Source organism: Ambystoma mexicanum, chromosome 12 (genome assembly GCF_040938575.1).
Source record: "Ambystoma mexicanum isolate Mex_15411 chromosome 12, UKY_AmexF1_1, whole genome shotgun sequence".
Lineage (NCBI taxonomy): Eukaryota > Metazoa > Chordata > Amphibia > Caudata > Ambystomatidae > Ambystoma > Ambystoma mexicanum.
Genome location: NC_090936.1, coordinates 1,026,620,125 through 1,026,634,487, shown reverse-complemented (window position 1 = coordinate 1,026,634,487; position 14,363 = coordinate 1,026,620,125).

Below are 14,363 nucleotides of genomic sequence, written 5' to 3'. Positions count from 1 at the left end.
AAAATCCATGGACCACTATCCACCCTATACTGAGAGCAAGACCATCATGTCTACACAGAATGTTCACCAAGTTAAGTATACAGGGTTAGAGGTAGAATACTCAAATTATCTCCTTCAAAAATTCTTAAGAAACTCGATTTGATAGTCATCCCACTGAAGTATCAGTTTAGCATTGCAATTGCCCACTATCTTGGACACTTCATTAGAAAATATATGTTTTTTCCCTAAACAATCACTGGGGTTCTACTCCAACATCGAACAATAACAAAATGGTTGTATCCGATACACTATGAGATGTTAGGGAGAATTCTCCAGAATGGCTAATTTCCCTTGCCTACTAAGTCCCTAAGCAGCTTTGCTGGATTGCTAGGATTTTTGTTTTTCACCTGGTAAGAGTGTGAGCCTTTTTTCCCACTCTTACATGTGTTTTGCTGTGTGTGTTTCACATTTTTGTGTTCATAGACTGTGGAGCTACACCTACTCCATAGGCATCATTTTCTTACTATGGCCCTCATTCTGACTCAGGAGTTAAGGGGTTTACGGCGCCGTAAACGGCGCCGACCCTTAACGCCTGATTACAAGGTTCCCTTTGCGGGATGGCTTTTAACGGCTGCTTTTTTGCAGCCGTTAAAATCCATGCCGCAAAGGGACCTTGGCGATAATTACGGCACCGTAATTTACGGTGCCGTAATTATCGCCTTTCCCCATTCCAATTATGCCCTATGGGCCAAAAATGGGAATGGGGAAGGGTAAAATGGGAAATGGGGATTTACCGCCCCACTCACCTTGGAATGGGGCGGTAAATCCGCCAACCACCATGGCGTAAACGCAGTTTACGCCATGGTGGTAAGGGTACAACCCAGGCGGTAACTTACCGCGTGGGTCGTAATGAGGGCCTATGTGTCACACAGCACCTTTAGTGCAGTGACACAGGGTTGTCTTTTTCAGACTTCCCACTCTAAACTCCATATCCTGGGACTGACTATTGTCTCTCAGAACATGTAAAGTTGCCATTGACTTTATTAGTTTTTTTTAATTCACAGACCCAGTACAAACTATCTTCCATAGAGTACTGGAAAGGGTTAATAGTTATCCCTTTTTGTCTGTCTCTCATGGAACATTATTTTGTTTCCCTTTCTTCTAAGATTTGGCTGGTGGCAGTGGTATCTACCATATTTTTCCTACCGCAGTCTATGTAAATAGACTTTGTACTGTTTTAGGCTATCTTGGTAGCCTCGAACTTAAATCCGCTGAACCCCATTTACTTGTATTTAGTTCCGGCTTGGTTTATTTGCCATTTCTTTTTGTAAAGGTCTTTCTCGTGTTTTACTCTGCGCGCCAAACCAGGTTTGGTTCCTTTGTTCGCCGGCCTTTGTCGGGCTTCTGCACAGAAGCCCTCTTTAGGCGCCTGAGAGTCTGGATGGACAGGATGTGATGGAGGGGTTTTAGGCCTCCTGCAGAGGGTTCCCTTGGAAACCCCAGTCACACTCTGGTTTGATTGGCTAGGTGACTGTCCTGCCAGGACAACCACCCTGCTCTGTAATTGACAGCCAGGCTGTGTGAATGGGGGAAAACTGCATAATAAGCAAGTCTCTTGGACTAGGAAGGAAGAGTCGCCACTGGATCGAGAGAACTGAAGAGAAGCTGAAAGAAGAGGACCACTACCACAACTGAACCTCCCGGTGAAGCCCTGCTGCGGGTCCAAATCTCCAAACTTCGATTACAGAGAAGATCTGCAAGGAATCTTCTTCCCTTGAGCTGATGGGACCAACCAGCAACCAGTTTGCCAAACACCAAGCAAGGCCTCCTTCCCCTGGTCGAATTTGCTGTGCATCGTTGCAGTTAACCGGATAGCCAGGAGGCTCAGACCCTGTTTGGGTTTTAAGGAGCGCACCATTTATTTGTTGCTTTGCTCTGCTGCTGGTTTCTTCCCTGGTCAGTGCAGGACCCTCCAGTCTTCCTACTTCGTGCCAGTCCAACAGTCACTTCAGGAACCGTGAGCCTGCTGTGGGATGTCTGAACCCACTAATCCAAGCCCTGCAACATCACTGTGCATTGCTCGCAGCAGAAGCATCATAATGGCCGCCGGAAAACATGCTGCTCGCCAGAAATCACCAAAAGTGTGCAGTGAAAACCTGAAAAATAGGCCATCATCTACTGTGCCTATGTCAGTGGTAACACAGGAGACCACTGCCAAAACCCACCATTGGGCTACCAACAAAGTAGCCTGAAATCACTTGAAAAAGCAATGCTGATTGCTAAAAAGAAACCCAGAGCTGTGTTGAAATCCGTTTTCTTGATTGTCAAAAATGTGCAAAAATCATGGCTCACAAACCACCTAAAAAGATCCAACCTCCTTGTTGGGGGTCAACATCATTCTACCGCAAGAATCTACATAAATAAAGGGACACAGAAGTATGTGTTATCTGAACAAAGTCCACTTTTGAGGATTGCTTGCTGGAAGAAATCTGTAAAAAAAATTGGTGTAATACTCACCTCTACCAGAAGCCGGCGTTTTAAAAACATTTTGTGTAAAGTTGTACATTGAGCCCAAACTATGGCAAAGAAGGACTTGCTAAGAGGTGGATACAATTTAAAACTATATTCTGAAAAGGCTTGAAGCAAGAAACTGTTTAATGTATGTGTTAAAAAAAATGTGGGTTATATTATAAGAAAAGACCATTTTTAGACATTGGGTTAAGAGTTAAAAGTTTCCCACACTGTGTTCAAACGAATTCCACACCTTCTCCCTGGACAAAGGGGACTTCCCCCTGCCCTTGGCTAAGATATTGACAGGCTGATGTCAAACGGAACTGGGAGTGGCACCCTGACCTGTTGCTCTCAGTGCAGACAAAGGAATCCTTGGGCTGAATAGAAAATGCTAATTCGGGTGTAACTGAAAACAAACTGCTGCCAGGAAGGAGAGACATGTGACCTCTGGGTCAGCACAGCTCTGGGGGCGGACAAGACTGAAATGTGGATTTAACATTGAGCAAATATATGTTTTAGAAAAATGCCTATAACAAATTGTACTGAACTGACCAAAATGTGGAACTTTGAGATTGTTAAAATGTAAAATACGCTCACAGTTGAAGACTAAGCTGGACTCTGTGCAATGTTCTTAGACCAAACCCCGGAATTTTTCATATTGTAGCTACTATGGCCAGAACCAAGATCCAGACCGAAAACAGAGCTGTATCCGGAACCCGTCAGGTCCAGTCCAAGAGGCCGCGCAGACCGCAGTGCAGTGCTGAGACCAGAGTGCCTGAGACCTGTCCTGTGGCAAGAAAGAATCCCAGCTAAACCCTTGACCAGATCTTTGACGGGGCCTATTCCATTCCATTTCAAAGCTAGGAGTGAGTATCTAGTCTAGAACTGTACAGAAACAATCTCTTAGCTTAAAGTAATACTATTCCATCCATTTCAATCTGTCCAGAACTGCATTACAGAACCTCTGTTGTATATCCTTAATTCTTCTCCCCTCCATATAATTCTTGATAATTGTAGCAATAATCATCTTTGCGCTGATATTTTCTGAAGAGGGACAAGTGTTTTGACGGACAGAGATCAGAGCGGAGGTGCCGCAGTTCTGGTGGCTGCCCGTTGAGTGTCTTGCTTCTTCATAGCTCCTTAATATAAGCCTATCCTTGTTGGTAAATCTTTAAAGCGCATCTGCCATCTTTGAAATCTTGACTTTATTTCTGAAAAATCTACCTTCACAAAAACCTCTATAACTTTGGAACCGCACGCCCTAGAGCAGAAATGTAATGGTCATTTTAAAGCTAAGATCCTAAGCTTTCTAACAAACCAATTTAGCGCAATTTCACCACATGTCAAAATAGCTGTGTCTCTTTTTCAACTGCTGAATTTCGTTTTCAATCTGATATTCATTCATGAACCATTGGTAGTGTTGACCTTAACCAATCCAAAGTAACTCTCATTAGTCCTGAATCTCCTTTAGAGAATTAAAATAATGTTAGCATATTTTCTCTTTCATTGCAATCAAATTCAAACATATTTTTGCCTGTTTTAAAATCATACCTGGTCTCTCTAAGCTTGCTTGGGGAACTGGGATTGAACTGCATTATTGATTGTAACCCTGAAACCTGTGTGCCCTCATTTCCATCTCTTCATATTGCATGGGGGGAGGAGGGGGAGTGAGTAGTCACAAGGGAAAAAGTGATCATATTATGTTTTGATTGAAACCATATCAAGTTTATTTCTGTGCTGCATTCTTTCCAATCATTGCATTTCCTTGAACCATATAAAGTATTCTCTGCTACCTTATCCTTTCTATTCCTACTCCTAACTGATTAAAGAGATTGTTGATATTGTAATATTACCCAATGCTGCTCACTGTACATATTCATAAGTCTGCTATCAGATATTATTCTATTCATAAAAGTGTGATATATATATATTGTTCAATTCTTCAAATAAATCTTTTAATTTTCAAAACAAACATATTCCTTGGTTCAGTGAGACCAGGGGAATTCAAAGAGAGGGGCGTTATATAAGGGTTCATCATCCAGATTTAAAGAACTTTGACATACAAATATATAAATAAGGGCTTCCGTTGGGCATCCCATCCTAAGCATTGACTTAGTTGGAGTGCTGGATTGAAGTCACTTACACTGTAGGACATGCCAGGAACTTCTGTCTTAATTGTGTGTAGTGTTCCCAAAGGGTACTGCATATGAGTCTGCCTAACACTGGTGTACAGTGGTGAGGATAAAGTATAGTAATTACACTAGAGTGCTGCTATTACCTTCGATCTACTAACCACAAGGCTAAACATCACTAAAAATACCCTCCTTAGTTACACTGTGGATTATCTGAAAAATCTGTGTAGAGAAAGGAATCTCTCTGTTAAAGGCAAACAGTCAGAATTAATTGAAAGGTTGTTAGAGAAACAAAGTCTGGGGAGTGGGTCTGAAATACCTGACCCTTCAGCAAATGTGGAAAATGATGAGGATGATAATGTGTCAGTTATTATAGATGAGTTATATGAGGCAGATGTGTCTCATAATGTAGGCCTTACTGTTCCTCTACCTGTTCAGCAACCTCAACCTTTGTCTACTGGGACCCGTACAGGTCCTACACTCAGTCCTGAATCATTGCTCTAGAAAAGATGAGGCTTGAATTGGAATTCAAACATATTAATGCTCAAACTGAACAAAAGCATCACGAACTTAAGCTCAGAGAAATAGAGTTGAATCATGCATTTGATATGAAAAAGTTGTCTATTGAAAATGCTTCTCCCCCAGAGTCTTATAGGTCTTCCAGTCCCAAGAGACCCCACATGCCTAAAGATATTGTTGGTATGTATGAGGCTAAGCTTGATATTTTGGATTGGTTGGCAATGTTTGAGTATAACCATGGGATTCAAGGCATTACAGGGAATCAGTTGCTTCCTTGGCTCTTCTCTGGGCTACCCACTGTTGCATCTGATGTTGTGATGGAGTTGGGGGAGGTGGATAGGATGGATTATGAGTGTGTGAAGCTAGCTTTAATTGCTAGATTTGGGAAGGTCCCTTACCAGTACCTTAAGAGGTTTAGGACCCTCAAAAAGCATGATGGTACCCCTTGGGCTACCTGGGTATGTGAATGTTTGAAAAACATAGATGGCTGGGGTAAGGGTTACAGAGTAAACAGTTATGAAGGTATTAGAAATCTTGTTATGTTGGAGTCAATTTATGATGCCTGCTCTCCTGAGCTCAGACAGCACTTGGCTGATTCTAAGGAAATAGATCCAAAGAAGTTAGCTAAGGATGCTGACTTGTGGGTTGCCAACAGGGCCACTCACAAGGATTCTGGGGCAACTCAGAAGAAGGATGAGGGAAAGCAGCCAAAGAACGATTACAAGGAGAATTATAATACCTCCAATCCAAAAGAGGGCCCCAAACAGCAACTTAAGGGTAAACCACAAGGGGAACCGGATCCGGCTAGTGTACCATTTGGACCCAAACCAGATGAAGGTCAGAACAAACCCCCATTCATCAAAACATTTGGGAAATGTTATGTTTGTGGGTCAACTGACCATGTGAAAGGGGATCCCAGATGTAAGGGTAAACCTTCAGGGGTCCACACTGTCTCCTTAGCCTTCTCCCCAGAGGAAGAAGTACCTATGGCAAGTGGAAACTTTCACCTACTGGCTGATGAACGCATGAGAGTCTCAGCTAGTGTTTCTTTAGTGTCCCTGGGCTTGTGGGAACAACAGAATTTAGATTTCTATAATTTCATCCCAGATAATACTAAAGAGTATTATAAAGATAGTGTCCTTGTGAATGGCCAGGAGACACCTGCCATCAGAGACACTGGAGCCAACATAACTGTGGTTGATTAATCATTGTTCAAGGTAGAGGATATTGCTAAGGCACCCAAACACCTAACAAAGTTAGCTGGAGGCCCTGTACAAACGCTTCTCCAGTTACCAGTTCTCATCCAGTGCAATGTGTGACTGTCAAGGTACCCGTTAGTGTGCAGAGTGAAGTGCCTGGGTGAGTCCTGTTGGGTAATGACCTGAAAACCCTTGGAGTTGTGTCTAGTACCTCCAGGCCTCCCAGTAAAAGGAAACAGGAGCTCACTAGGCCTGCAAGGGAGAGAACCTTGAGAGGCTATCCAGGGGAATTGATAGAGAAAGCTATCACCCACAGTCCACAGGAGTTGCTCACTGCGATTTCAGGAAAGAAATAGGCAAAGGGGAAACACAAGGCCTCCAAGAACAAAGCAGATAGCACCCCTGTGCAACCAACAAGGACATCCCCAAGATTGTCCAAAGTCACACCTGTGACTCCTCCACCTGCTGAGGCTGAGTGTGAGGTACAACCCTGTATGGTTGAACCAGCTTCTGAAGAGTCAGATCTGGAAGAAGACATAACTCTATTTGGATATCTGGATCCTGTTGACCATCCTGAGCTGCAGTCTTTACTGGCAGATGGTGGACCCAACAGGGCAGACTTCAGCGGAGGACAAAGAGAGTTTCCTACTCTTGAAGGTCTTCGACAACAGGCATCTTCTCAACTTGATGGGCAACTTGAAAGCATAGGTTGCACTGGGAAGATGGCCTCTTCTACAGTGAACAAACTGAATCTATCCCTGGGGACTGCAAAATACTTTTAGTGCCCCTAGAAAACAGACTCCAGTTCCTACAGTTGGCCCATGAGAGACCTTTGGCTGGTCATTTGAGTTTCAAAAAGACCAAGGAAAGGCTCTCCTTATACTTCTACTTGCCTAAAATGGGTTCAGAAGTTGACAAATTCTGTAGGAGCTGTCACACTTGCCAAACCTCTGGCAAGAGTGGAGTCAAGAATGTGGCACCCTTGGTGCCTCTCCCAGTGGTGGGAGTTCCTTTTGAGAGGGTGGGCATTGACATTGGTGCTCCCCTTGACCCTCCCATATCTTCAGGAAACAGGTTGATCCTGGTTGTAGTAGAGCATGCTACTAGGTATCCTGAAGCAATACCTATGAGGACTGTTAGGGCTCAGGCTGTGGCTAAGGATCTACTTGGTATCTTTACCAGAATAGGGTTTCCTAAGGAAGTGATATCCGACAGGGGATCCAATTTTATGTCCCATGCAAGCCTTGTGGAAAAACTTCTCTACAGCCTACCATTCACAGACAAATGGACTGGTAGAGTGTTTTAATATAATATAAAGAGCATGATCGGTGCTTTAGAGGAACCCCTTAAAAGAAAGTGGGACCGTCTACTGCCATGCCTTCTCTCTGCTTATAGAGAAGTACCTCAGGAGGTTACAGAATGTCAGAACATGTGAGATCCCACATCAAAGGAGAAGTCAACAAGATGCTTGATCTCGAGGTTATAGAGCCATCTACAAGTCCATGGTGTAGAACAGTTGTGCTAGTTCCAAAGTCAGGATCCAAGGAGTTGAGAGTCTGTGTGGACTATAGAGCTCTAAATGCAGTCTCTAAGACTGATGCCTATCCTTTACCAAGGACAGATGAACTGGTGGATAAACTTGGTGCAGCCAAGTACCTCAGTACATTTGATCTGACGTCAGGATATTGGCAAATAGCCCTGGCAGACCATGCCAAGGAGAAAACTGCATTTTCAACCCCAGCAGGCCTCTACCAGTTTAAGGTTATGACTTTTGGATTAAAGAATGCATCTGCTACATTCCAAAGGATGGTCAATCACGTTCTGAATGGGATGGAGGACTTCTGCATGGCATACTTGGATGATATTGCAGTGTTCAGCCCTACTTGGATAGAACATGTTGATCACTTAGGATATGTTTTGCAGGCTCTTGAGCAGGCCCAGCTGACCATAAAGGCGAGCAAATGTCTAATTGGTCAGAGCAAAGTGGTCTACCTGGGTCATGAGGTAGGAGGAGGTGAAATAAGACCATTGCCTAGAAAAGTACCAGCTGTACAAAACTGGGCCACCCCTACTACTCAAAGCCAAGTGATAGCCTTCCTAGGTCTCACTGGGTACTACAGGAATTCCATTGAGAACTATGGGTCCATAGCTTCGACCTTTGAATGTAGTTTCCACTCCAAAATTCCCTAAAAAGATTAGATGGAATGAGGAGTGCACTCAAGCCTTTGACAACCTGAAGAAAGCCCTTTGTTAAGATCCAGTCCTAAGAGCTCCTGATTACCACCAACCCTTCATTGTGCAGACAGATGCATCCAATACAGGTATAGGTGCAGTCCTTAGTCAACTGGGTAAAGGTAGGGAGCACCCATTTGCTTCATCAGTAGGAAACTGAAGGAACCAGAAATAAGGTTGGCAAGCATAGAGCATGAATGCTTTGCCATTGTGTGGTCTCTGAAGAAGTTTAGACCATACTTGTATGGATCTACTTTTGTGATTCAGACAGACCACCAACCCCTGAGATGGTTAATGCAAATGAAAGGGGAGAACCCAAAACTACTAAAATGGTCAATCTGCCTGCAAGGGTTTGATTTCACCATTGAGCACAGGTCAGGATGTCACCACCAAAATGCTGATGGTCTCTCTAGAATGTTAATAACCGACTAGAGTTAAGAGATTGATCCAGGAGTGGATTAAATCCCCCTGTCCCTTAGTCTGGCGGTGGGGTCGAGTGTTAGGGAGAATTCTACCGAATGACTAATTTCCCTTACCTACTGAGTCCCTCAGCAGCTTTGCTGGATTTCTAGGATCTATTTTTTTTCACCTGGTAAGAGTGTGAGACTTTTTTCCCACTCGTACATTTGTTTTGCTATGTGTTTAACATTTTTGTGTTCATAGACTGTGGAGGGTCACCTTCTCCATAGGCATCATCTTTGCACTGTGTGTCACACAGAACCTTTACTGCAGTGACACAGGGTTGTCGTTTTCAGACTTCCCACTCTAAACTCCATATTCTGGGACTGACTACTGTCTCTCAGAACATGTAAAGTTGCCATTGGCTTTATTAGTCTTTTGAAATCCACAGACCCAGTACAAACTATCTTCCATAGAGTACTGGAAAGGGTTAATAGTTATCCCTTTTTGTCTGTCTCTCATGGAACATTATTTCGGTCCCCTTTCTTCTAAGATTTGGCTGGTGGCAGTGGTATCTACCATATTCTTCCTACCGCGGTCTATGTAAAAGCCTTGGTACTGTTTTAGGCTATCCTGGTAGCCTCAAACCTAAATCCGCTGGACCCCATTTACTTTTATTTTATTCCTGCTGGGTTTATTCACCACTTCTTTTTGTAAAGGTCTTTCTCGTGTTTTACTCTGTGCGCCAAAACAGGTTTGGTTCCTTTGTTTGCCGTCCTTTGGATGGCTTCTGCACAGAAGCCCTCCTTAAGCGCCAGAGAGTCTGGGTGGACAGGATGTGAGGGAGGGGTTTTAGGCCCCCTGCACATGGTTCCCTTGGAAACCCAAGTCACACTCTGGTTTGATTGGCTAGGTGACTGTCCTGCCAGGACAGCCGCCCTGCTGTGTGATTGACAGCCAGGCTGTGTGAATGGGGGAAAACTGCATAAAAAGCAGGTCTCTGGGACTAGAAAGGCAGAATCACCACTGGATCAAGAGACCCGACTAGGAGCTGAAAGAAAGGACAACTACCATGACTGAACCTCCCGTTGAAGTCCTGCTGCGGGTCCGAATCTCCAAACTTTGACGACAGAGAAGATCTGCAAGGAATGCTCTTTCCTTGAGCTGGTGGGACCAACCAGTTCGCCAAACACAAAGCAAGGCCTCCCTCCCCAGGAAGCTCGGACCCTGTTTGGGTTTTAAGGAGTGCACCTTTTATTCGTTGCTTACTCTGCTGCTGGTTTCTTCCCTGGTCAGTGCAGGACCCTCCAGTCTTTCTACTTATTGTCAGTCCGACAGTCACTTCAGGAACCGTGAGCCTGCAGGACCTGCCAGGAATTTCTGCCTCAGCTACATCCTTCTTCTTCATTTAATGTACTGTTCTAACCCGGTTGTTCGTTCAGTCCAACTGCGGTGAAAGTGTTTGAAATCATTCGCCAATCCGAGGGCTTTCCTTCTCTACTCTTTTAAATAACTTTTCTTCCGACCAACTTCGTTTCAAACTCTTGAAAAAGACTTAACCGTGAACTACTCTGAACTATGTGATCCTCTGCAAAGACTTTGAACCATTAACATTGGCCCAGGCCTATTGATTTGAATCCTAGTTGTATTAAGCCTTTTCTAGATTGCCCTGCCTACTTAGTTGTTGGTGTTGCTTGATTGTGAATAACCTTGTCTTCCCCTCCCTTTTTAAATTGCTGGAGTACCATTTTGCTCACACTTCATTTTGAGCTTAACTTGTCCAGAATTGATTGGGTGTTGTGTAGTATATTAAGAGTGTGATTTTTCTACTGCTTTATTTAGTGAATTGTTTTACAACTGATGTGTAAATAAATGTATATTCTTTTACTATGAAACTTTGAGTCAGTGTTTGTTTGAATCATAGTAATTGCTGTCCTTTGTGTAACTGTTGATACTGCTCACTTTACTCTTGAGATAAGTATGGCTACTCAGCCATCGCTACCAATTTACTGTGTAGTACAGGCTTGTACCAAAGGTGAATTTGTACTTAACTTTTAGTCTTAATTGTGTGTGGTGTTCCCAAAGGGTACTTCATATGATTCTGCCTAACAAGAGCTTATATATATGTTGTTAGAATCCATGAGATGCAATAGGATGACGATGTTTAAGTCAAATCTGATTGAACATTCCAAGTGCCTGCTGATCCGCAATATACGGGGGTATTTTCCCCCTAGTCTGCCAGTCTGCCAGTCTGCATTCTATGGGTTTGGCTACGAGACTTGGGAAATTGTTTAACATAGGCAAGAACCCAAGATCTGATGAACTACAGGTCTCGGAAGGGTAGCTTAACCGCAACATGCTTGTCTTGGAAGCAAGATGACACGGAACCACACAGATTCGATCCCTGGGTCCGCACTTAAAAACCTATTGGTATTAAGCACATTATAAATAACCTATCATATCATATCATATCATATCTGGTTAGCAATGTATTGGAGAAACTTAAAGGGATAAAGAGGAGACCTTTGTCTTGGTTTGATTATTGCTGATGTGCTTATGCAAATAAATACATTGTGGCCCACGTGCAGCAACATAGAACTGAAAGTCAGCAGATGAGAGAAAGGTTGCAATCTGGAAACTACACTCATTACCATAAGCCTCAGACTGAAGGGTATTTAAGGCAGAGAAATGTATTTTAGTGAAAGGGCTGCTTTAAATATGAGTACCTTAGACACCCATTTCACCTCCTTAGTATGCTGGTCAGCAAGCTGGAAGACGCCTGTAACATGCTTAGGTGCTTGTTTGTCAGAGGTAGCACAAGGCATTTGTCAGGTGGTCAGGTTAGAACCAGAGTCCTTGCTTGTTTCTCCCAGATTTCTACCATGCTGTCTCCCACAAGCCCCAAACTCCTCTCGCACAAGGGACACAGCCAGATGGCAAAATGAAGATATGACCTTCCCCAAAAGTGAAGCAATAAAGATAGAAGGTCGAGTGTGGATTCTTCCAAGTGCTGTGCAAAGCTGGGTGCACCAACCCTTGACCCCAAGGGGGATGTCAGCTGCAGTGAGGTGATGAGAAGCATGCTGACAGTGAAAGAAAGAGTGGTAGGGATAGCTCAATAACACAGCAATGTCAGGTTTTCAATCTCTCTGGTTTCTTCGTAGGTAAATATTACTGCCTGAGGTACCTAATAAGCTGTGTCCAACAGTTAAAATCTAAATAAAGAAAGGGAAACTGTTTAAATGTTCAAGAGTCTGAGGACCAGAAATTATGCAGAAATGTACACCGTGCAGGTGGACATGTGCAGGTTTTCATTAATGTTCTTACAGATATGGGCAAGTGTAACTTGCAAGATATAAGTGTCACAATAGAGAGATGCCATTTCTACAAAAGAGGACAACAACAAGGAAAGATCATAGAACATTACATAGATGCATATCATACCATCGCCACCATAACATGCACATTTGTTGCCTTCCTCAAGAAAGTCTTCAGAGAAGAATTTAAGATACACACTATCATTGATCTGGTCAGAAGAAAGTTGTAGTCAACCTGAGATCCATTGCTGGACCTGAGAACCACAATAGGCAAAGGGATGGATCAATCCTTTACATGACACAAAGAAGAAATCAACATGAAATGAATCACCGACCAATCAATTGTGTGATTTGCAACCCAAAGGAAAAACAATGAAATCAAATAGAAAGGAAACATCAATATGACACCACATGAAATAATGGAACAAGGGGTTCAATTATATTAGTAGTGAGGAACTGAGATCATCATGCACATGCTGTCTAGCATTTGGGAAAAGATGCACCAAGTCGTACAGGTTGATTAATCTTGCCAATGTGTTCCACCAAACATGGAATAAATGTTCTTCAGAAAATGGGTCATCAGAAGAAGCAACAAATGGATGAAATGTTGAACGCCCGCCCCCCGCCCCGCCCTTCAATGAACATGCACTATAACCATACATCGCTCAAACACTGTTCTCATGGTGATTCAGGGTCTTTGTATACTACAATATTAAGGAATATATTTGATGCTATTGCAATTAGTATTGAGTGATTGGACTTGTGACAGAACCCCAGACAGCTCCACTGAATGGCATAAACAATAAACAGATTACCAAAAAAACTATGTTGGCCCCTGACCACCAAAACACCCAAACGGAAACAGCAGAAACCTACGGTGAATATGGCTGGAATATAGAAGACAACATACGTTTGGCCCTACGAGCATGACATCCTATCAAAAGATTTCTAATAATAACTACAGAACTAATGCCGTCTATATTATATGGCTGCTTGGCAGGTGCACTTTTGGCACACAAACCCTGGAGAAATTACCACCAGCAAAACAAATATTGTGTTGATTCAAAATACCCTAATAATTACTCTGTGACTGAACACATGACCACAGACTACCTAGTCTTCTACCATCCAGGGAATGAACGCCAGTAAATACAATCACTAACATCAGATCACATGACCTGAAGGTCTTGTAACAGTCAAATTTGTCTGGAAATTAATTTTGAATCTAGTCCCCAGAAAACAAAAACTCCATTCACCTCATCACCAAAAGACAGCACAGCAAAAAGGCTGTACTGCTAACACTACAGCACATGTTTGATAGAATGTTTTCAGGAAAAGTAGTTGTGCGACTACCCAAGGGACCCACACCTAGAGGGAGCTCAGGCCCTCAAGTCAACATCCTTGGCTGGTCATGGGGTGAAATATAATGTAAGGGGCAATCCACCATGGGAAGACTAGTATCCAAAGGGGTTTCAATATACATATTTGGGTGGAAACATCAAGCAGATCTTAGTATCTCATATCACCCATTTCACTTGGGGGTGAATGAGCAGGTACTTACCTTAAACTGACCTTAAACAATAAAAGTGGACTATGTGAATGAAGGATGGGAGGAGAGCAGGTGAATAACTTCCCACCATTTCTCCAAATGTTGGGTAATTTGTAAGATTTACACCACCGAATTGTGCTCAAGAATGGAGTGGAACCCAAAAAGCACGCAGAATATATGACCTTTAATAATGTAAAAGGGGATAGTGTAATGGAGGAATTTCAATGTGTAGGTGTCTTGCCCCAATTTCTCTGGTGCACAATGTAGCATGTTTTAAATGGGCGATGTCTAATTCAGGGGAATTTCCACCCACTCCAAACCAGGTACACACAATTCTCCTTCATTTAATAAGGTTCCTTTTATGCATCTGGGACCCCAAATTAATAGAATTGATTCCTTTCAGCTTCCCTCCCCTTTCGGGACAAGAAACCCCCATGGTTGCACATAACGTCTATTTATTAACTGAATATAAATAATTGAATCAGATTACGGACAAGCAAATTGTTTCTTCCAAAAATGCAAATGG